Genomic DNA, 22,708 nt, shown 5'->3' on the forward strand with positions numbered 1-22,708 from the left:
AATGGGTGTTGTATTTTTTCAAAAGCTTTTTCAGCATCTATTGATATAATCATGCGTTTTTTGTTTGTTAGCTTGCTGATATGGTCAATTATGTGGATGGTTTTTCTAATGTTGAACCATCCTTGCATTCCTGGTATAAATCCCACTTGATCATGATGGATAACCCTCTTGATCACTTGTTGGAGTCTTTTTGCTAGTATTCTATTTAAGATTTTTGCATCTAAGTTTATTAGGGAGATTGGTTTGCAAATTGATTTTGACATTGATGCCATTTTTCTATGCTCCAGTAAATGATCAATATTTGTGAATATTCCATGTACTGCTGAAAAGAAGATGTATTACTTTTTGTCCCTATTTATTTTTCTTTATATGTATCTATTAACTAATTTTTCTAGAATTTCAATCACCTCTCTTATCTCTTTCTTATTTATGTTTTATTTGATTTATCTAGATCTGATAGAGGATGGTTTAGATCTTCTAATAGTATAGTTTTATTATCTATTTCCTCCATGAGTTCTGCCATTATCTCCTTTAAAAATTTATATCCTATACCATTTGGTGCATACACATTGAGTACTGATATTTCTTCATTTTTATACTGCCTTTTATCAGGATGTAATTACCTTCCCTATATCTTTTTAAAAGATCTATTTTTAATTTGGCTTTGTTGGAAATCATGATTGCAACTCCTGCCTTCTTTTACTCATTTGAAGCACAATAGATTTTTCTCCAGACTTTTATTTTTATTCTATGTATAATTTCCTGTCTCATGTGTGTTTCTTGTAGACACCATATGGCAGGATTTTAGTTTCTGATTCACTCTACTATTTGCTTCCCTTTTATGGCAAGTTCATCCCATTCACATTCAAAGTTATAATTATCAACTGTGTATTACCCAACATTTTGATTCCCTCTCCTTTTCCTGCCCTTTCTTCTTTCACTATTTCCTTTTATACCACTGTTTTGTTTTTAATCAGTTCCCCTAATCTCCTCCATTATTGTACTTCCCTTTCTCCCCTCTCCCTTCTTATTTCCCTGATATTGTTCTTTAGGGTCTTTTGAAGCTACGCCCCACCTTCTCCCTCCCTAGTATTGCTTTCCCCCCCATCAGTCCTTTTGTTACCCTTCTACTTCTCTATAGGGCATGAATCAATTTTCTGCCACAATGGATCTGATTGTTCTTCCCTCTTTAAGTTAATTTCAATGCACTTAATAATTATTTCTTCTCTCCAACCTCATTACCTTTCCAGTATATTGGTCTTCTCCCCTGTTAGTCCCAGGTGCTTCTTTATGGAATATAAATTTGCTTCCTTTTTTTTCTATTTTCCCATTTCTCTTAATATTATCTCCTTTTTTTTCTCCTCTAATTATATATATATATTTATTTATTTATTTGTTTATTTATACATACAGATATATACATAAATATTTATTATTCATTTAGTTTTCACATATTTATTATTTATTATTCATTTATTTTTCCCATTTTCTTCCTATTTTTCTTCATCCTATCTTATTTGATTTTTTAATTCCTTTTTTTTTGAGTTCTTCCATAGCTTGCAATCAATTCCTAGTTATTTTTTGGAAGGGGTTCCTTGAAATTTTGCATGTGATTGCTTGGATCTCATGATCTCCAGTTGTTTCTCTTCTTTGTTCATTTTTCTGTATAAAGTTTCCAGAGTCAGAGGTTTTTTATTGCTGTTTGCTCATTTTCTGAGTCTTTTTTTTTTAATCTGTGGACTGGGCTTTATTATGCAAATTGCTTTCTGATTCTGTCTTTCCTTTCTGGGATTTATGCAAATTGCTTTCTGATTCTGTCTTCCAGGGTTTTGCCCTGGGCCTATCTTCATTTTTGCCTCTGTGAAAGGGCCAAGCACTATAGACTTTCAGACCTCACCTCAGGCGGGTGCCAGGGCCTGGAACTTCAAGGGGTTGATCTGAGGTATTCTTTTGTTGGTGTAACCCGTGTCCTTGGAACCTAAAGTTGGCCTATTCCCAGGGTCTGAGTCTAGTAGTAGGTGTAAAGATGATTGGTCAGCACTCTTCTATGTGCAGTTTTGCTTATTGTTCCCCCTTATTCCATGAAAATCAAATTACTCTGCCTGACTTTCAAGTTGTGTTCAGTGGGAGAGTCTACCTCCTTCTCCTTATTTGACTCCTGTCTTTTTGAGACACCTTCCAAAGGTCAGTTTAGATGGATTGTCAGAGTGTTTTCCACTTTTCCTGCTATTAAGCTGACATCTTGGCTTAACCCCTATAATTATGTTGAATATGAATATTATGGATATTCAACATAATATTATATAAACTTAACATTTTAATTTGTTATTGGACTTTTTTATATTAACAAAGTTTTTCTGTCTTTAGTTCTACTCAAGACAAGTCCAATGTTAAATCTGGTTCTACATCAAGCTTATTTCTGTCTGTAAATGGAAATCAAATGAAAATGTTTGCTCAAACAAATATGTAATGAAAAGAGATAGGAGAATTTTACAAATTATTTACTGACAAAATAAATAGCTGGTTATGACATTAAAATTGCTTTTCTATTATAATTTCCATAAGTTCTGAATTAAATCATTTACATAAAGTTCATAGGACACTGAAAATTTAAATGCATATGTTGCTTTGTCCTATTTTAACAAGGTTTATATATAAAATTCCTTCTTTTATAGAAAATAATCTATTCAGATATGACTTTTTTCTCTCCTATCATTAACATACCAGTTACAGCTTTCTAGCAACTCAACAAAGTATCTAGTCACTGTTGTAAATCCATTCACTTGAAAGTGTATCAAGTAGAAGAATAGAAATATGAGTGGAGACTCAATTTAAATTCATAAATATCCTTTCCACTGCATTGAGAGGCAATATAGTGTTTGTTTTTGTAGATGACTTGTATTGATCAATGATAATTTCTAGATGACTTGAAATGTGAACGCATAGCATTCATGGCTTTTAGTCAACCTAATTTTTGAGCTTCTAGAACACACAAGTTTCTAAAATATTGATTACATTATTACATTAATGATGATGTAAAAATAGAGGATAATAAAGGAGAATAAGGGAATCATTTTAGTGTGGTGTATAAAATTCAAATAAGGGTATCTGCATTCATTTGACCACCTACTAGAAATTGACATCTAGTCAAATTTAGGATTCTCATGAGGATGTGAAAACAATTCAATGACAAATTGGTAAATTGAAAGAGTAATTTGTCCTTGGTGAGAACTGGGAAGAGATTTGTCTAAATCCTGTAGGAACACTGAGATCATTATGCATATGATTATGATGGCTTCAAATTGGTTTAGAAACACATATTTTTTCCCATTATGCATGTGCTTATTGTTAAGAGAAAAAATTATAGCAGAATTGAGCAATTACTTATTTAATAAAGCTTAATTAAAGTATTTTTATTGGGAATCTTTGTAACAAGCTTTGTGCACCACTAAATGGGATCTCCTGATCTAATCCAATTTCAAATTTTATACATGAGAAAAAATAAGATCCAGAGAGCTCTAATAACTTTCTTAAGGCTGTGAACAGGTACTAAGGAGCAGAAATAGAATTCCATTTCAGGTACTTTGGCTCTAAAGCTATAGTTCTTAACACTATGAATAAATATATATATATATATATGTATGTATGTATGTATGTATGTATACAGATAGATAGATAGATAGATAGATAGATAGATAGATAGATAGACAGACAGACACACAGAATTTGAGTAGGACGGAAAAAATGGGAAGGACACAGGGTGTGCAGAAAGTTTCCTATTTGTTACTTTAGCTTTTAACTCAACACATTTACAAAAAGTGGGGAAATGTGTGGTTCTTTTCCTTTGAATGCATACAGGAACATATCTAATCATGTTTCCTTCTTTACTCTCTTCCAGTATCCTTCTGTATCCCCTTTCCCTACCTCTTTCCTATTTCCCTTCATTTCTTTACATCTTTATGTCTTCCTTTCTCTGAAGCTATATTACTATGTAGCTAGGTTTCAAATAGTGTGAGGAATCAATCCTATGAAGTGGTCACATGTGTTGGAATTCATATTATTCAAAACAATAGTTTTGTAAAATTTGATACTTGATTCCAGCCCAATGCAAATATTCAGTGAGAATTTTTTTAAAAAGTAATACTTAGTGGAATTCATTATTTTCACTATTCAGAAACTTGCTATCTAGCCAGTATATTACCTAAGTGGGTCTAAGACAAATTTTGATTTGTGCTCTGATTTTATTATAAATGTAGGTATGTTGTTCTACATCTATTTAGAAAAAATAATCTTGTAGAGAAAATGAAAATTGCCTTTGTGTTTCTGTATCTTTAATATTACCATTAAGAAAGAAATACATTGTTGGTGGAACTATAATTTGATCCAAGAATTTGGAGAGCAATGTGCAATTATACTCAAAGAGTTAATAAAACTGTATTCCTTTTTACCCAACAGTACTACTATTAGGTATATTTCCTAATGTTATGAAGGAAAAAGAAAAAGAAACTCCATGTTTTAAAATACTTACTGCTGCTTTTTTTGGTAGTAAACAAATGGAAATTAAAGAGTCTTATGGGGGAACTCTTATGGGTAACTTAAATATTATTAGTTTTAGAGAAAGAGGAAAAGGAGGACTGACAGGATAGGGCAACAGTCTGGGAATAACAAACTGGGGAAACCACAAACTCCTCCAAAGAACAAGGAATGGGAGATTATGGATTGGCAGTTGAGACCAACTGACACCACAGATCCATCTAGCCTGGGAGTCTTTGAAACTAACAAGTGAGTAGACTGGGATCAAAGATTTATAAAGACAGGTTTAATACTGGCTATAGGGTTAGAAATGATGAGAGAAGTCACTGTTAATCTAAAACACTAAGGATCAAACTCTGGGATAAAATTTGAAGATCTGGGAAATCCCTACACTCCTCTAAATAGGCAGCTGAGACAAAAGGGACAAATGGGATCTCACAGATGTGATCTGATGGTCTTGATCTGATGTAGTCCAGGTATACTCCAAGAGCACAGGAACCAGTTAAATGACTTCAGACGAAATCAGGGAGATTGGCTTTGCTTGTCCACCAAGCAAGTCAGAAATCTCAACTTCTACTCCTTGATCCTGGCAGTTGTAAGGTCCCAGGTGTTGCTTTGAGATATCCAAAATCCATAGTTATCTCATGTCAGTGTCTTCTCAAAACCTTTCAAAAACCCAACTGCCTTTTGAGAGAGTTCCCTGTGTTCCAGTTTGGAATCTCAACTCCTGCCTGTCTCTCTAAACTTCCAAAATGCTTCAAACCTATTTCCCTCTTACAAGAGATATCCACCAGATGGAAAATGGCTCAACAAATTGTTGAACATGATCATAATGGAATACTATTATGCCATAAGAAATGACAAACTAAAGCATTTCAAAAAATCCTACAAAGAGGTATATAAATGGAAGCAAAGCGAAGTGAGAAGAATGAAAACATTGTACACAGCCTCAATAATACTATATTATTATCAATAGTAAATGACTCATTTATTATCAACAAGGCAAGTATTCATGACAATTCCAAAGGACTCATGACAAAGAAGTATATCCTGAATATGAATGAATTCAGGTTGTAACTTAACATTCTTCACTTTATTTCCTCCACCAATTTTTCTCTAGTATAAGAAATATGTATTGTTTTACAACATGACAAACATGGAAATATGTATTATATTATAATATATGTACATATGATGTTATTGCCTTCTTGTGAAGAGAGGAAGACATGGGAGGGAAGGGAAATAATTTCTAGATATAATTGAAAAGATAGAAAATTGATTTTAAAATTTTAAAGTAAGATATCTTTAGGATATAGGTATTTTGTGATTAATTTGTTTGTAATTCTTGGATGATTTGTGTTGATGCTCTGAATAGTGTCCCAGAAATTTTATACCATCTCATCTTTTGGGATTCTTATCCATCCTGTCAATGGATCATACAATTTACCTAGGATGCTGAAGGCTTTCCTCAACATCTTTAGATATTTTCATACTAAGGCTGAGTTCTTCTTACCTGGGGAGGCTAGCTATTGAGGAGGCAGCTGAAAGTGATAGATTCTCAGTGCAAATGGAAAATGTCCAGCCCATCCCCTTGCAGCCTTTCTCTAAGTAACACATTGCAACCAGAGGAGAATAAAAAGCTCAGAGTATTAGTACACACCTCATCTGATTTCTTCCCACTTAAAGAGGCTGTCTATTCACCCTATATAATTTCTATATTTTTTTCAATCTAAATATATAATGCAGTAACTGGTTACATAATTACATGTGTCTATATTATTGTGCATCTGTGTGTATCGAAAGTTGGAAAAAGTAAATTTTCCCTGAATACATGCAAAAACAATTTGAGATGATTTTTTTAAATTTGGGGTTTCAAATTCTCTCTATCCTCCCCTTCCTTCATTGCTCACTCCTTTCTGCCTCTCCCCTTTCCCTAAATTGTATGAAATCTGATATTGATTTTATATGTACAATCATATGAAACATTTTTCTGTATTAGTAATTTTATGGGAGAGATCATAAATAAAAAAGAAGAAAAAGAACTGAACTGTTTTTCAGGCTCCATTCAGATTGCATCAGTTCTTTCTCTGAAGGCAGAAGTCACTTTTTAAAAATTAGTCTCTAGAATTGTCTTGGATCGCTGCATTGCTGAGGATATTATTCATCAAAAAATAGTTTTGTCACTGAGTACAATGTTCTTATGGTCCTCTTGGCTTCACTTTGCATCAATTCAGGTAAGACTTTCCAGTTTTTTTTTCCTGAAATCATTTTGTGAATCATTTCTTACAGCACAAAAGAATTCTATCACAATCATATACACAACTTAGTCAGCTATTCTCCAATTTGAGATAGAAGTGAATTTTTTTAATTTTAAGATTTATATTGAGATGTTTTTCTGAATTTTTAGATGTGCTTAAAAGAGGAATGGGTACCTCTGGAAGTAGTGGGTGTCTATTCCCTAGTGTTTGTCAAGAAAGGGCAGGTAAAGACTTCTCAATGACATTACAGCATGAATTCTCAGTGATGCATACCTGGAATAAATGGCCTTTGAGGTATTGATATTCTGTAATTCCTCAGCTCAAATGCCACATAATTCAAGATCACCTGCTAAAGTCATTCTGTATTTATTGTCATTATTCCCTATTTAAATCATCATTCATTTACTAAAAATGAGGCAAGGAAGAATGAAGAAAGGAAGGAAGGAAGAAAGGAAGAAAAAAGGAATAATAAAGAGAAGTAAAGAAGAAAGAAGAAGGGGAAAGAAGGAAAGAGAGAGGAAGTGAATAATCAAAGATGGAGGGAAGAAAGTAAAGAAAGGAAGAAACAAGCATTGATTAAGCATGTACTACATGAAAGAGAATAAAAATTACCAATGATAGATGGCATCTCACTTTGATATTTGAATTCTCAAAGCCCACCTTATTATCTGACACATAGTAGATGCTTGGAAAATGCAATTTGGTTAATTAATTATTTGAGAAAAGTGGAACTAGCTTGAGAAAGGAGCAAAAACCAGCTTCCTATTGTTCTATTAAGTAGGAAAACCAGCTAATAGATGAATGGTCAAGAAGAAGTAGTCCTGTGCTTTGTAAGCCCAGTAGCCACAAGAAACCTCTTACAAGCAACTCACCACATTAATTAGTCTTTCCTTTACCAAATGTCCATTGTCTTCATTAGGAAAAACTATACTTCTCTCTCTGGTTAAATAGTCTAGGTTAAATAGTGTGCTTTAGCTGGAATGTCTTTGGGAGATGATCTGATTCCTTGGTCTAAGAAACTACTATCTATGCTTTTGTACCTACCATTCATTCACTCATCCGTTCATTTAGTAAACAATTGCTAAGAATCTCTTAGACTCAGTGCACTAGGCTATGTGTAATGCATGAGTGAGCTCTAAATAGGAAAAAGCTGTGGTGCTTCCTGCTCTCAAAATAAATTGTTCTGAAGCTCTGAATAATTTCTAAAGCATTTTTCCTTCACTTTTTCTTAAGGGATAAAAAGTATTTAATTCATCATGGTTTGGGGAATTCAAAGTTGCAAGAAACATTTTTAGAAAACCAGGCAAATTCCTTCATATAATTGTTTCCTTCTACAGAAAAAGGTTGTCTCTTGCACAAAGCACATAGGTAGTTATTTCTCTGGAAGTAGGGAGAGTGGAAGAAGTGTGCAATGGAATTTTGAATTGTTTATTTCTTTATTTTTATTTTCAAATATTTTTCCATATTCACATGATTCATTTTCTTTACCTCTCCTCTTCCCTCCTCCCTCCTAAAGCCAAAAAGCAATTCCCCTGGGTTGTACAAATGTTACCACTTGATATCTATTTCCATATTATTCACTTTTGCTATAGAGCAACCTTTTAAAGCCTAAATCTCACATCACATATTCATATATACATGTTATAAGTGATGTTATATGCTTTACATTTGCATTTCTAATCCCACAGTTATTTCTCTCAATGTGGTTAGCATTCTTTCCCATAAGTCTTTTGGGAGTGTCCTGGCTGGTTGCAATGTTACAGGTAGCAAAGTCCATTATATTGGATGGTTCCACGATGTTTCACTTTCTGTGTATAATGTTCTCTTGGTTCTGCTCATTTCAATCTGCATCAGTTCATTGTGGTTCTCCCAATTCATATAGAAATCCTTCAATTCATTATTCCTTAAAGCTCAATAGTATTCCATCACCATCATATACCACAATTTGTTCAACCATTACCCAATAGAGGGACACCTCTTCATTTTCCAATTTTTTTACCATCACAAAGAATGTGGCCATGAATATTTTTGTGCAAGGATTTTCCTTAATATGTCTGTGGGGTACAAACCTAGTAGTGGTATTGCTGGATTAAGGGTACAAATTCTCATAAAGTCCTTTGTGCATAATTCAAAATTGCCCTCCAGAATAATGGCTGGAAATTCCTAAATTTGTCTTAGCAAGTAGATTTGCAGGTATTTTTATATTGTCTAGAGTGATTTTAAATGGAGTTTCTCTTTCTAACTTGTGCTGCTGGGTTTTGTTGGAAACATACAGGAATGCTGATGATTTATGTAAGTTTACTGTGTACTTTGCAACTTTGTTAAAGTTATTGAATATTTCTATTCACTTTTTAGTTGATTTTCCAGGATTCTCTAGGTGTACCATCATGTCATCTACAAAGGGTGATAGTTTAGTTTTCTCATTGCCTACTTTGATCCCTTCCATTTCTTTTCCTTCTCTAATTGCTACTGCTGACAGTTCTAGTGTAATATTAAATAGTAGTGATGATGATGGGTATCCCTGCTTCACTCCTGATCTTATTGGGAAGGAATCTCATTTATCCCAGTTGCAGATGATACTTGCTGATGGTTTTATATATATGTTGTTTATTATTTTAAGGAACAACCTTCTATTTCTATACTTTTTAGTGTTTTTAATAGGAATGGGTATTGTATTTTGTCAAAGGCTTTTTCTGCATATATAGAGCTAATCATGTGATTTCTGTTAGTTTGATTATTGATATGGTCAATTTGGTGGATGGTTTTCCTAATATTAAACCATCCCTGCATTCCTGGTATAAATCCCATCTAATCATAGTGAAATAATCATCGTATTCACTTGCTGGGGTCTTTTTGCTAGTATTCTATTTAAGATTTTTTCCATTTATATTCATTAAGGAGATTCATCTATAGTTTATTTGCTCAATTTTTTTGTCTGCCTGGCTTTGGAATCAGTACCATATTTGTGTCATGAAAGGTATTTGGTAGAACTCTTTCTTTGCTTATTTTGTCAAATAATTTGATTACTCTTGAGGTTAGTTGTTCTTTAAATGTTTGAGAGAATTCACTTGTAAATCCATCTGGCCCAGGGGATTTTTTTTAGGAAGTTCCTTGATGGCTTGTTCCATTTCTTTTTCTGAGATGGGATTGTTTAAGAACTCTATTTCCCCTTTTGTTAATCTAGGCAACTAATATTTATGTAAATATTCACCCTTTTCATCTAGATTTTCATATTTATTGCCATTTAATTGAGCAAAGAAATTCTTCATAATTACCTTAATTTCCCCTTCATTAGTGGCGAGATTACCCCTTTCATCTTTGATGCAGTTAATTTGATTTTCTTCTTTCTCTTTTTATTAGATTAACTAGTAAATCTATTTTATTTGTTTTTTTCAAAGTACCAGCTCCTAATCTTATTTATTAATGCAATAGTTTTTCTTAACTTTCAAATTGTTTAATTTCTCCTTTAATTTTTTAGAATTTTCAATTTAGTTTTTATCTGGAGATTTTAAATTTGTTCTTTTCCTAATTTTTAAGTCGCAAGCTGTAAAAGGGAATTCTTGGATCTCTTTGAGTTTACACTTGTGAAAAGGGAATCCTTTGTTCTCTTTGCCTAGTTGGAGTTAACACTTTGGCAATAACTTTGAATCAACACAAACTTGAACTAGGTTGGAGAAGCTTGAAAACCATTTAGTCAATTCACATCCTACCTAGTGCTAGGTGAGAAGCCAGAAAGATACTAGGAGAGTTCCATGTTTTTGTCTAACTCAAACAGCCAGAAATTTGTTCACACCCTCAGAAAGTATGAACGCTTTTGACAAGTATTCACTGCTCCAGAAGGTACGAACTAATTCCCCAAAACACTGCCCAATGTGTAGTGCTTGAGAGTTTGGAAACTGTGATTGGCCCTTGTGAAGAGAGGAGGAGACAAGAAGTCACTGACAAAGCAAGCCCTGAACTGAGTCTCAAGAAGTCTAGTCTAGTGGAGAGTGAACTCCCAGAAGAGAGTCACTCCAAGAAAGAAGTTGGCTTCAAGAATAAGGTTGGCTCAAAGAAGAAAGTTGGCCTCAGGAGTCACCTTCAGCTCCAGTCATTGTCTTGACATGTGTAAGGATGGGGGATGGGACATATGCACATGTCTTACACATGCCTCTTGGAGGGAACTTGGGTGAGTGGATAGCTGGTTTTCCCTTCCTGTCTTCTGGAGATAGTTTAATTCTGATTTAAGGTTAACAATTCTTGACTGAGCCAAGCACTGGAACAATATTTAGAAAGATACTTTAATGCCTTCTCTACCCTTTTGTATTTCTCTACTTTCACTCTTTCCACCTCTTTTGTAAATAAAAGATTTATAATTTTCATATACTTAGCCAAATTATTGATTTTAACACTTAGTCCAATTCATTGATCTTTGCCCTCTCTATTTTGTTGGTATAGGCACTTTGTGATATAATTTTTCCCCTGAGTATTGCTTTGAGTATATCCCATTGGTTTTGGTAGGATATCTCCTCAATGAAATTCTTTTTAATGGAGTCTGTAACCGTTACTATGATTTCTTCTCTGACCCACCTCTTTTGAAGAATTATATTATTTAATTGCCATTTAACTTTAAATTTGCCTTTCCATGGACTCCTGGTAATAATAAGTTTTACCACATTATGAACTAAAAAAGTGGCATTTTCCATTTAGGCTTTTCTGCATATGTTAGCGATATTTCTATGCCCTGGTATATGGTCAATCTTTGTATATGTATCATGTACTGCTAAATTCCTTTTTCCAATATTCCTTTTTACCCCTGTTCAGTTTTCTGCAAATATATATTAACTCTTATTTTTCTAGCATTTCATTTATTTCCCTTACATCTTTCTTATTTATTTTTTCTTTTTTTAACATTTATTAATATTTATTTTTTAGAAAAATTAACATGGTTACATAATTCATGCTCCTTTTTCCCCTTAGCCCCCTGAGTCCCCCCTCTGGCTTGGCTGATATGTATTTCCATTGGTTTGAACATATGTCATTGATCAAGACCTATTTCCAAATTGCTGATAGTTGCGTTGGTGTGGTAGCTTCAAGTCTACCACCCTAATCATGTACGCCTCAACCCATGTGTTCAAGCAGTTATTTTTCTTCAGTTTCCACTCCTGTAGACCTTCCTCTGAGTGCGGGTGGCGTTCTTTTCCATACATCCCAGAGAATTGTCCTGGGTCATTGCATTGCTGCTATTACAGAAGTTCATTACATTCTATTTCACTACAGTGTATTGGTCTCTGTGTACAATGTTCTTCTGGCTCTGCTCCCTTCACTCTGCATCAATTCCTGGAGGTCTTTCCAGTTCACATGGAATTCCTCCAGTTTATTATTCCTTTGAGAACAATACTATTCCATCACCAGCATATTCCAAAATTTGTTCAGCCATTCGCCAATTGCAGGGCATACCTTCATTTTCCAGTGTTTTGCCACCACAAAAAGCATGGCTATAAATATTTTCATACAAGTCTGTTTATCTTTGACCTCTTTGGGGTACAAACCTAACAATACTATCACTGGATCAAAGGGCAGGCATTCTTTTATAGCCCTTTGAGCATAGTTCCAAATTGCCAGCCAGAATGGTTGGATCAGTTCCACCAGCAATGCATTAATATTCCAATTTTGTCACATCCCCTCCAGCATTCATTACTCTCCCCTTCTTTCATTTTAGCCAATCTGCTAGGTGTGAGGTGGTACCTCAGAGTTGCTTTGATTTGCATTTCTCTAATTATTAGAGATTTAGAGCACTTTCTCATGTGCTTATTGATACTTTTGATTTCTTTATCTAAAAATTGCCTATTCATGTCTCTTGCCCATTTATCAATTGAGGAATGGCTTGATTTTTTATACAATTGGTTTAACTCCTTGTATATTTGAGTAATTAGACCCCTGTCAGAGTTTTTTGTTATAAAGATATTTTCTCAATTTGCTGTTTCCCTTCTGATTTTGGCTACATTGTTTTTGTTTGTACAAAAGCTTTTTATTTTGATATATTCAAAATCATTTATTTACATTTTGTAACTTTCTTTAACTCGTGCTTGGTTTAAAATCTTTCCTTTACCAGAGATATGACAAGTAAACTATTCTATGTTCACTTAACTTATTCATAGTTTCCCTCTTTACATACAAGTCATTCACCCATTCTGAATTTATTTTGGTATAAGGTGTGAGATGTTGATCTAAACCTAATCTCTCCCATATTGTTTTCCAAATTTATCAGCAGTTTTTGTCAAATAGTGGATTCATGTCCCCAAAATTGGGCTCTTTTGGTTTATCATACACTGTCTTGCTGATGTCACTTATCACAAGTCTGATCCTCTCTTCTGTCAGTACCATATCATTTTGATGCCCTCTGCTTTATAGTACAATTTAATATCTGGTACTACTAGGCCCCCCTTCCTTCACATTTTTTTTCATTATTTCCCTTGATATTCTTGATCTTTTGTTATTCCAGATGAAATTTGTTATAGTTTTTCCTAATTCAATAAAAAGTTTTTTGGTAGTTTGACAGGTGTGGCTCTAGATAGGCAAATTAATTTGGGTAGAATGGTCATTTTTATTATGTTATCTCATCCTACCCATGAGCAGTCAATGGTTTTTCCAATTGTTTCGATCTAGTTTTAATTGTTTGGAGAGTGTTTTGTAGTTGTTTTCGTATAATACTTGTGTTTATTTTGGTAGGTAGATTCCTAAGTATTTTTCTACTGTCTAGGGTGATTTTAAATGGTGTTTCTCTTTCCACCGCTTTCTGCTGTGATATGTTGGAAATATATAGAAATGTTGATCATTTATGTGCATTTATTTTGTATCCTGCAACTTTCCTAAAGTTGTTGTTTCTACAAGCTTTTTAGTTGATTCTCTAAGATTTTTAGTAGATCATCATATCATCTGCAAAGAGTGATGTCTTAGTATCCTCATTGCCTATTTTGATATATTCAATTTCTTTTTCTTCTCTAATTGCTACTGCTAGTGTTTCTACTACAATGTTAAATAATAGAGGAGATAATGGGCATCCTTGTTTCACTCCTAATCTTATTAGAAAGGCTTCTAATTTATCCCCATTGCATATGATGCTTATTGATGGTTTTAGGTATATAATGCTTATTATTTTGGGGAAAAGTCCTTCTATTCCTATACTTTCCAGGTTCCTTAATAGTAAAGGGTGCTGTATTTTGTCAAAGGCTTTTTTAGCATCTATTGAGATAATCATGTGATGTTTGTTAGATTGTTGATATGGTCAATTATGTGGATGGTTTTCCTAATGTTGAACCATCCTTGCATTCCTGGTATAAATCCCACCTGATCATGGTGGATGATCCTCTTGATCACTTGCTGGAGTCTCTTTGCTAATATTCTATTTAAAATTTTTACATCTGCCAGTTTCTCCTTTATGAATCTGGTTGCTATGCAATTTGGTGCATACATATTGAGAATTGTTATTTCCTCATTGTCTATACTGCCTTTAATCAGGATGTAGTGACCTTCCCTACGTTTTTTAATCATATCTATTTTTACTTTGACTTTGTCAGAAATCATAAATGCCACTCCTGCCTTCTTTTTCTCATTTGAGGCCCAAAGGATTTTGCTCAAGCCCTTTACCTTAAACCTGTCTATGTCCACCCATCTCATATGTGTTTCTTGTAGACAACATATGATAGGATTTTGGTTTCTAATCCACTCTGCTATTTGCTTCCTTTTGATGGGTGAGTTCATCCCATTCACATTCAGAGTTATAATTATCATTTGTGTATTCCCCAACATTTTGGTATTCTCTCCTAGTTCTACCCCTTCTTAGTAAACCATTTCCTTTTAAACCAGTGGTTTCCTTTATGCCAGTAACCCTTGTTCCCTCCCTTGATTTACTTCCCTTTCTACCCCCTTCCTTTTTTTATTCCCCTCTTTTTGCTTTTAAAGGCCTAATGAATTCCCTTGCCCTTCTTCTTTCTTCCCTTTTTTCACTTCCCCACTCCCTGCTCCCCTTGGTTTATCCCTTCTGACTTTCTCAGTAGGATTAGATAGTTTTATGTCCCAATGGATAAAGCTACTATTCTCTCTCAGGGTTAATTACACTGAGAGTAAGGTTTAAATATTACCTCTTAATGGTTTCTTCTTCTCCTTCTTACAATAGTATTCATCCCTTCCCCTTCCCATGCCCTCTTTGTGTGTAATAGAATATCCTATTTTTCTTATTCATTCAAGTTTCTCTTGGTGTCCTCTCCTATTCACCCCACTCTTTCCTACCCCCATATAATCGTAAACCATTTAGTATTCCAACCTCTCCCTATGAATAATTCTTCTAATTACTATAATAGTGAATACTATAATAGTGAATAGAGTTCCTTACAGTGAATTATACATAACATTTCTCAACATAGGAATACCAATAATTAGATCATATTGAAGCCCTTTAAGAGGCAAATTTAAAAAAATACAAATTTTCATTCTTTCCCCTCTGTTTCTTATTTACCTTTTCATGTTTCTCTTGATTTTTGTTGTTGGATATCAATCTTTCCATTCAGTCCTGGTCATTTCTGTGCAAGTACTTGGAAATCTTCTATCTTCTTTAATGCCCAAACTTTCCCCTGGATGTATATAGTTAGTTTTGACGGGTAGGTGATCCTTGCTTGTAGACCCAGGTCTCTTGCCTTTCTGAATATCATATTCCAAGCCTTGAAGTCTTGTAGTGTGGAGGCAGCCACATCCTGTATGATCTTGATTGGTACACCTTGATATCTGAATGGTTTCTTTCTGGCTTCTTGTAAAATTTTTTCATTTACTTGGAAGCTCTTGAACTTGTCTATTAAATTCCTGGGGGTTTTCTTTTCTGGGTCTAGTATATAGGGTGATCTATGGATGCTTTCAATGTCTATATTGCCCCCTTGTTGTAGAAATTCAGGGCAATTTTGTTAAATAATTTCTTTTAGTATGGAGTTCAAATTTCTATTAATTTCTGCTTTTTCAGGAAGACCAATGATTCTCAGATTGCCTCTTCTAGCCCTGTTTTCTTGATCTGTCAATTTCTCAATGAGATATTTCATGTTTCTTTCTATTTTATCAGTCTTTATAGTTTCCCTCTTTATATTCAAGTCATTCACCCATTCTGAATTTATCTTGGTGTATGGTGTGAGATGTTGATCTAAACCAAATCTCTCCCTTATTGTTTTCTAATTTTCCCAACACTTTTTGTCAAATAGTGGATTTTTGTCCCAAAAGTTGGGCCCTTTGGGTTTTAGGTGATAGTGGGCATTCTTGTTTCATGACTGATCTTAATAGGAACGACGTCTAATTTATCCCTATTGCATATGATGCTTGTTGATGGTTTTAGATATATACTGTTTATTATTTTTAGGAAAGGTCCTTCTATTTTCATACTTTCTAGTGTTTTCAGTAGGAATGAGTGTTGTATTTTGAAAAAGGCTTTTTCAGCATCTGTTGAGATAATCTTGTGGTTTTTGTTGGTTTGTTGTTGATATGGTCAATTATGTGAATGGTTTTCCTAATGTTGAACCATCCTTGCATTCCTGATATAAATCCCACCTGATCATAATGAATAACCCTCATTATCACTTGCTGGATACCTTTTGCTAGTGTTGTGTTTAATATTTTTGCATCTGTGTTCATTAAGGAGATTGGTCTATAGTTTTCTTTCTGTACTTTTGATCTACCTGGCTTTGAGATCAGTACCATATTTGTATCATAAAAGGAGTTTGGTGGAACTCCTGCTTTGCTTATTATGTCAGGTAGTTTATATAGTAGTAGAATTAGTTGTTCTTTGAAGATTTACTAGAATTCACTTGTGAATCCATCTGGTCCTAGGGATTTTTTCTTAGGGCGTTCTTTGATGGTTTGTTCAATTTCTTTTTCTAATATGGGATTATTTAAGTATTAAATTTCTTCTACTGTTAATCTAGGCAATTTATATTTTTGTAAATATTCATCCATCTCACCAATGTTGCTATATTTATTGCCATATAATTGGGCAAAATAGTTTTTAATGATTGCCTTGATTTCCTCTTCATTAGAGGTGAGGTCTCCCTTTTTATCTTTGATACTGATCATTTGGTTTTCTTCCTTTCTTTTTAAATTAAATTGACCAGTACTTTATCAATTTTAGTTTTTTAAAAGTACCAGCTTCTAGTCTTATTTTTTAATTCTATAGTTCTTTTACTTTCAATTTTATTAATTTAACCTTTAATTTTTATTGTCTCTAATTTGGTCTTTGACTGGGGATTTTTAATTTGTTCCCTTTTTATTTTTTTTTATTTTCATGTCCAGTTCATTGATCTTTGCTCTCTCTAATTTGTTAATACATGCACTCAAGGATATAAATTTCCCCCTGAGTACTGCCTTAGGTGCTTCCCACAGAGTTTGCTAGGATGTCTCATCATTGTCATTCTCTTCAATGAAATTATTGATTATTTCTTTGATTTGTTCTTTAACTAACTGGTTTTGGAGAATCATATTATTTAAATTCCAATTTGTTTTTTTATTTTCCTGTCCATGCACCCTTAATGATTATTATTTTTATTTAATTATGATCTGAGAAGTTTACATTCATTATTTCTGCTCTTTTGCATTTGTTTACAATGTTTCTATGCCCTAGTACATGGTCAATCTTTGTGAATGTACCATGTGCAGCTGAAAAGAAGGTGTATTCTTTTTTTATCCCTATTTATTTTTCTCCGCATATCTATTAAATCTAATTTTTTTAGGATTTCATTCACCTCTCTTATCTCTTTCTTATTTAGTTTTTGGTTTGATTTATCTAGATCTGAAAGAGGAATATTTAAATCTCCCAGTAGCATGGTTTTACTATCTATTTCCTTCTTGAGGTCTGCCAGTTTCTCCTTTAGGAATTTTAATGCTCTACCATTTGATGCATACATGTTTAGTACTTTTATTTCCTCATTGTCTATACTGCCTTTTTTCAGGATGTAATTACCTTACCTGTCTCTTTTAATCAGATCTATTTTTACTTTGGCTTTGCCAGAAATCATAATAGCCACTCCTGCCTTCTTTTTCTCACTTGAAGCCCAAAAGATTTTGCACCACCCTTGACCTTAAACCTGTGTATGTCCACCTGCATCATATGTGTCTCTTGTAGACAACATATGGTAGGATTTTGGTTTCTAATACACCCTGCTATTTGCTTCTGTTTTATGAATGAGTTGATCCCATTCACATTCAGAGTTATAATTATCAGTTGTGTATTCCCCAACATTCTGGTAGCCTCTCCTAGTTCTACCCCTTCTTCCTAGGCTATTTCCTTTTAAACCAGTGGTTTGTTTTAAACCAGTCCCCCTTGTCCCCTCCCTTCATTTACTTCCTTTTCCACATCCTCCCTTATTATTCCCCTCTTTTTATTTTTTAAGGCCTAATGAATTCCCTCTGCCCTCTCCTCCCCTCCCTTTTTTGTCATCCCCATTCCCCTGCTCCACTTGGTTTGTTATCCCTTCCTTTCTGACTTTCTCAGTAGGACTAGATAGAATTCTATATCCTAATGGATATAGCTAATCTTCCCTCCCAGGGTTAATTCTGCTGAGAGTAAGGGTTAAATATTACCTCTTAATGCTCTCTTTCTCTCCTTCTTATAATAGTATTCATCCCCTCCCCTTCCCATGCCCTCTTTGTGTGATATAAAATATCCTATTTTTCTTATTCATTCAAGTTTCTCTTGGTGCCATCTACTATTCACTCCCCCTTTTTCTTCCCCCCATATCATCTTAGACCATTCAGTACTCCAACTTTTCCCTGTAAATAATTGTTGTAATTACTATAAAAGTGAGTACAGTTTTTGAAAATTATACATAACCTTTCTCCGTATAGGAATATAAATAATTTGATCTTATTGAAACCCCTAAAGAGGCAAATTTAAAAATAAGATTTTTCTTTCCCCTCTGTTTCTTATTGACCTTTTCATGTTTCTTAGTTTTTGTGGTTGGATATCAAACTTTCCATTCAGGCCTGATCTTTTTTGTGCAAATACTTGGAAATCTTCTATTTTGTTGAATGCTCATACTTTCCCTTGGAAGTATATAGTCAGTTTTGATGGGTAGATTATCCTTGCTTGTAGACCCAGTTCTCTTGCCTTTCTGAATATCATATTCCAAGCCTTTCAGTCTTTTAGTGTGGAGGCTGCCAGATTCTGTGTGATCCTGATTTGTGCTCCTTCATATCTGAATTGTCTCATTCTGGCTATTTATAAAATTTTTTCTTTTACTTGGAAGCTCTTGAATTCAGCTATTATATTTCTGGGGGTTGTCTTTTCAGGGTTTAGTGTGTCAGGTGATCTATGGATCCTTTCAATGTCTATTTTACCCTCTTGCTGCAGAACATCAGGGCAGTTTTCTTAGATAATTTCTTGTAGTATGGAGTCCAAATTTCTATTAATTTCTGTTTTTTCAGAATGACCAATGATTCTCAAATCATCTCTTCTAGACCTGTTTTCTTGATCTGTCAATTTATCAGTGAGATATTTCATGTTTCCTTCTATTTTATTAGTCTTTTCACTTTGCTTTATTTGTTCTTGCTGTCTTGAGAGATCATTGGCTTCTACTTGCCCAATTCTGGTCTTTAGAGACGGGTTTTCTACTATAATCTTTTGATTTTCCTTTTCAATTTGGTCTATTCTGTTTTTCATGGTTTTCTCCAATTTTCTCATCATTTTGTTTGATTTTGGAGTATCTTTCTCCCATTGGGAATTGTCTTTTAACCTGTTAATTTCCTTTTGAGATATTCCCCCTTCTCTCACCAAATCTCTTCTGTCTTTCTCATGATCTCAGATTTGAACTCTTCAAGAGCTTGTGACCAATTTTCATTCTTTTGGGAAAGTTTGTATGTGATTACTTGTTTGTTCTCCTCTGCTGTTTGCTCCATTGTCTGGATTTTTTCTGTGTAAAAGTTGTTGATTGTTAAAGATTTCTTCTTCATCTTTCTCTTTGGGGGTTCCTGTGCATGGCTTGCCATTATTATCATTATTTCTTTCTCAGTCAGAGGTTGGGGTGTGGCAGACAGGCTCTCTTTCTATTGAGCTGTTGAGCAGTTTTTGCCTGAGTCACAGTGTCATATGCCCTTTCAGCCTTATCCTAGTGCCCAGGGTTGGTCTGAGCTCTTTAGGCTCCTGAGGTCTCAAGTTTATCTATTCTCAGAGTCAAGCCTCCTGGTGGTCTCTTGCTTGCTCCTCTGCCTGAAGCTCCTTTATCAGTGTCAGGATTCTGCTTCCACAGTCATGCAACCCTCCACAATGGGTCCCCACTCAAGGTCTGTGCCTAAGCTCAGGGTCCACATCTGCATCTGCACTCAAGGTCTGTGTCCAAATTCCTTGTTCTTTAGCCTTTTGGTGTCTTAAGTCTTGCTGCTCTCAGGAGCAGGTGCTGGTAATCCCAGGTAGCTGCAAAGAAATTAATGAATGCCCCAAACTTGCTCTAACTCTTGTGGGCTGGCTTTGGCACTGTAGGTGGTATGTGTGTAGTTGGGTGGGGGTCATTGCTCAGCTTACATTTCAGTGAGAGCTATTTCACTCCCTTATAGCATGGGAATGCCCCAATCCCATGTATCTTCAATGCTGTGCCCTGTTGTGGGGTCCCTTCTTTCATCTGAATTTGGTTCGTTTTTTTTTAAACCCTTGTACTTCGGTGTATTGTCTCATAGGTGGAAGATTGGTAAGGGTGGGCAATGGGGGTCAAGTGTCTTGCCCAGGGTCACACAGCTGGGAAGTGGCTGAGGCCGGGTTCGAACCTAGGACCTCCTGTCTCTAGGCCTGACTCTCACTCCACTGAGCTACCCAGCTGCCCCTGAATTTGGTTTTTATGTGATTTTGAGGAGTCCTGTCTTTCTGTGTTAGGAGAGGTTAAGTATACGCCTTCTATTCTGCTTCCATCTTAACCCACCCTATTTCTTTTCAAGTTCTATTAGTCACCGAGCTACCTCTTCCTCCTTTTAATACTCCCCTTCCCTCCCACCTGCCTTATTAACATTCAAATTCTCTGTAGGGTAAGATTAAAATTCTATGCCACAATAGATTTGACTATTCTTCAGTCTCAGAACTGGTTCCACTGAGAGTAAGGTATAAGTATTACCTATCACCACTCTCTTCTCGTATTCTTATAATTGTGTTCTTCCCCACCACCATACCATGCACCTGTTATGTGGTAAAATTTATCCTATTTTACTTCTTTCTTTGAATTTCTCTTAGTACCCTCCTCTTTTTTGCCTACCACCGATTTTTTATATATTTATCATTCTAACAGATTAATATCAAAAGCTCTTTCTATGAATATTTCTTCTATCTTCTATGATAATGAAAACAGTTTTTAAGAGTTACAGGTATCATCTTTTCCTTATAGGAATACAATCAATTTGACCTTAACGAAACCCTTAATTTTTTTCCCACTTTTGTGTTTACCTTTATATGGTTCTCTCAAATTTTGTATCTGGGCATCAAATGTTCTCTTTAGTTCTGGTCTTTTCTTTAAGAATGTTTGGAAATCTTCTATTTTATTAAATACCCATGCTTTCCCCTGAAAGTATATAGTCAATTTTGTTGGGTAGGTGATTCTTGATTGTAGACCCAGTTATCTCTCCTATAAGAATAAAAAGAGCCAGTAACCAATGCTTGATAGAGAGGGAGAGAGAGAGAGTCTATGAGGTGAGATTCTCTTCTAGCTTTCCCCTCATGCTGAATATACTCTGGTAGACTTCAAGGGGGTGTCACCCTGAAACTGGGTGAGCTGGATGGCAGTGTCACCCCACAGGAGTTGGGTGCTTCACTATAAGATTAGGTATGTGGTACCCCAATCCAATTCTGAATGAGGGCAGGGTTTATACAAGCCACCCCAGAGGTCAGTCAACTTCACAACAGGTAGTCTGGCTCCAAGATGGAGACAGCCAGATCAAACTGTGGTTCCTCTCTCCCTTGTTGTCCCACAGGCACTCCAGAATGCTATCTGATGAACGAATGGCTTTTATTATTTGCAATTCAGGGGTTAGGGAAAGGGGGGAAGGGCAGAAGGATTTTGGAGTGCTCTCTTCTCTGTTTCTATGGGTCTGTCACTCATGAGGGAACCTTTGGGGTTCCCACTGCCAAGCTTCTTTCCCTGACCCTTCTCCTCCTCTTTCTATTTCTATAATTGTCAGGTTTGACTGAAAGGGGGTCTCTCAGCAAGATTGGGTAATGGGACAAGGAGCCTAAGAGATTGCTCTCAAAATGGAGCCCAAACACTTAGGTAAATCAATGATTGAAGTCTTGCTGGGTAAGATGTGAAGGAATGTTTGACCAGGGAATCAGGGTTTCCATGTCCAAAGAAAGATCCTCAGGAAGCCCTCAGGACTGGATCCAAGCTGGGATGTCTTCCTCTTCTCTCCTCACAGTCCTCTGCTGAAGACCTCTAATTTCCCTGAATTCTCTCTGTTCTCAACTGCCAGTAACTGTCTCCAACTGTCATCCACTCTTTCTCTGGCTCCCTTTGTCCCATCCCCCTTGCACAAATCCCATCCTTACACTCCTTCCTGAATGTCATAGTCCAAGCCTTGCAGTCTTTTACTGTGTAAGCTGCCAGATTCTGTGTTATCCTGTCTGGTGCATCTTTATATCTGAATTGTCTCTTTCTGATTGCTTCCAGTATTTTCTCCTTGTCCTGGAAGCTCTTAAATTTGGCTATAACATTCCTGGGAGTTGTCTTTTGGGGATTTAATGTAGGTAGTGATCTATGGATTCTTTCAATGTCTATTTCTCTCTCTTGTTCAAGAATATCAGGGCAGTTTTCTTGGATAATTTCTTGTATTATAATGTCAAGGTGTTTTTTTTTTTGTTGTTTTTGTTCCAGGCTTTCAGGCAGTCCAATAATTCTCAAATTGGCTCTCCTGGATCTATTTTCCATGACAGTTAT

The sequence above is a fragment of the Gracilinanus agilis genome, chromosome 4 (genome assembly GCF_016433145.1).
Source record: "Gracilinanus agilis isolate LMUSP501 chromosome 4, AgileGrace, whole genome shotgun sequence".
Taxonomy (NCBI): domain Eukaryota; kingdom Metazoa; phylum Chordata; class Mammalia; order Didelphimorphia; family Didelphidae; genus Gracilinanus; species Gracilinanus agilis.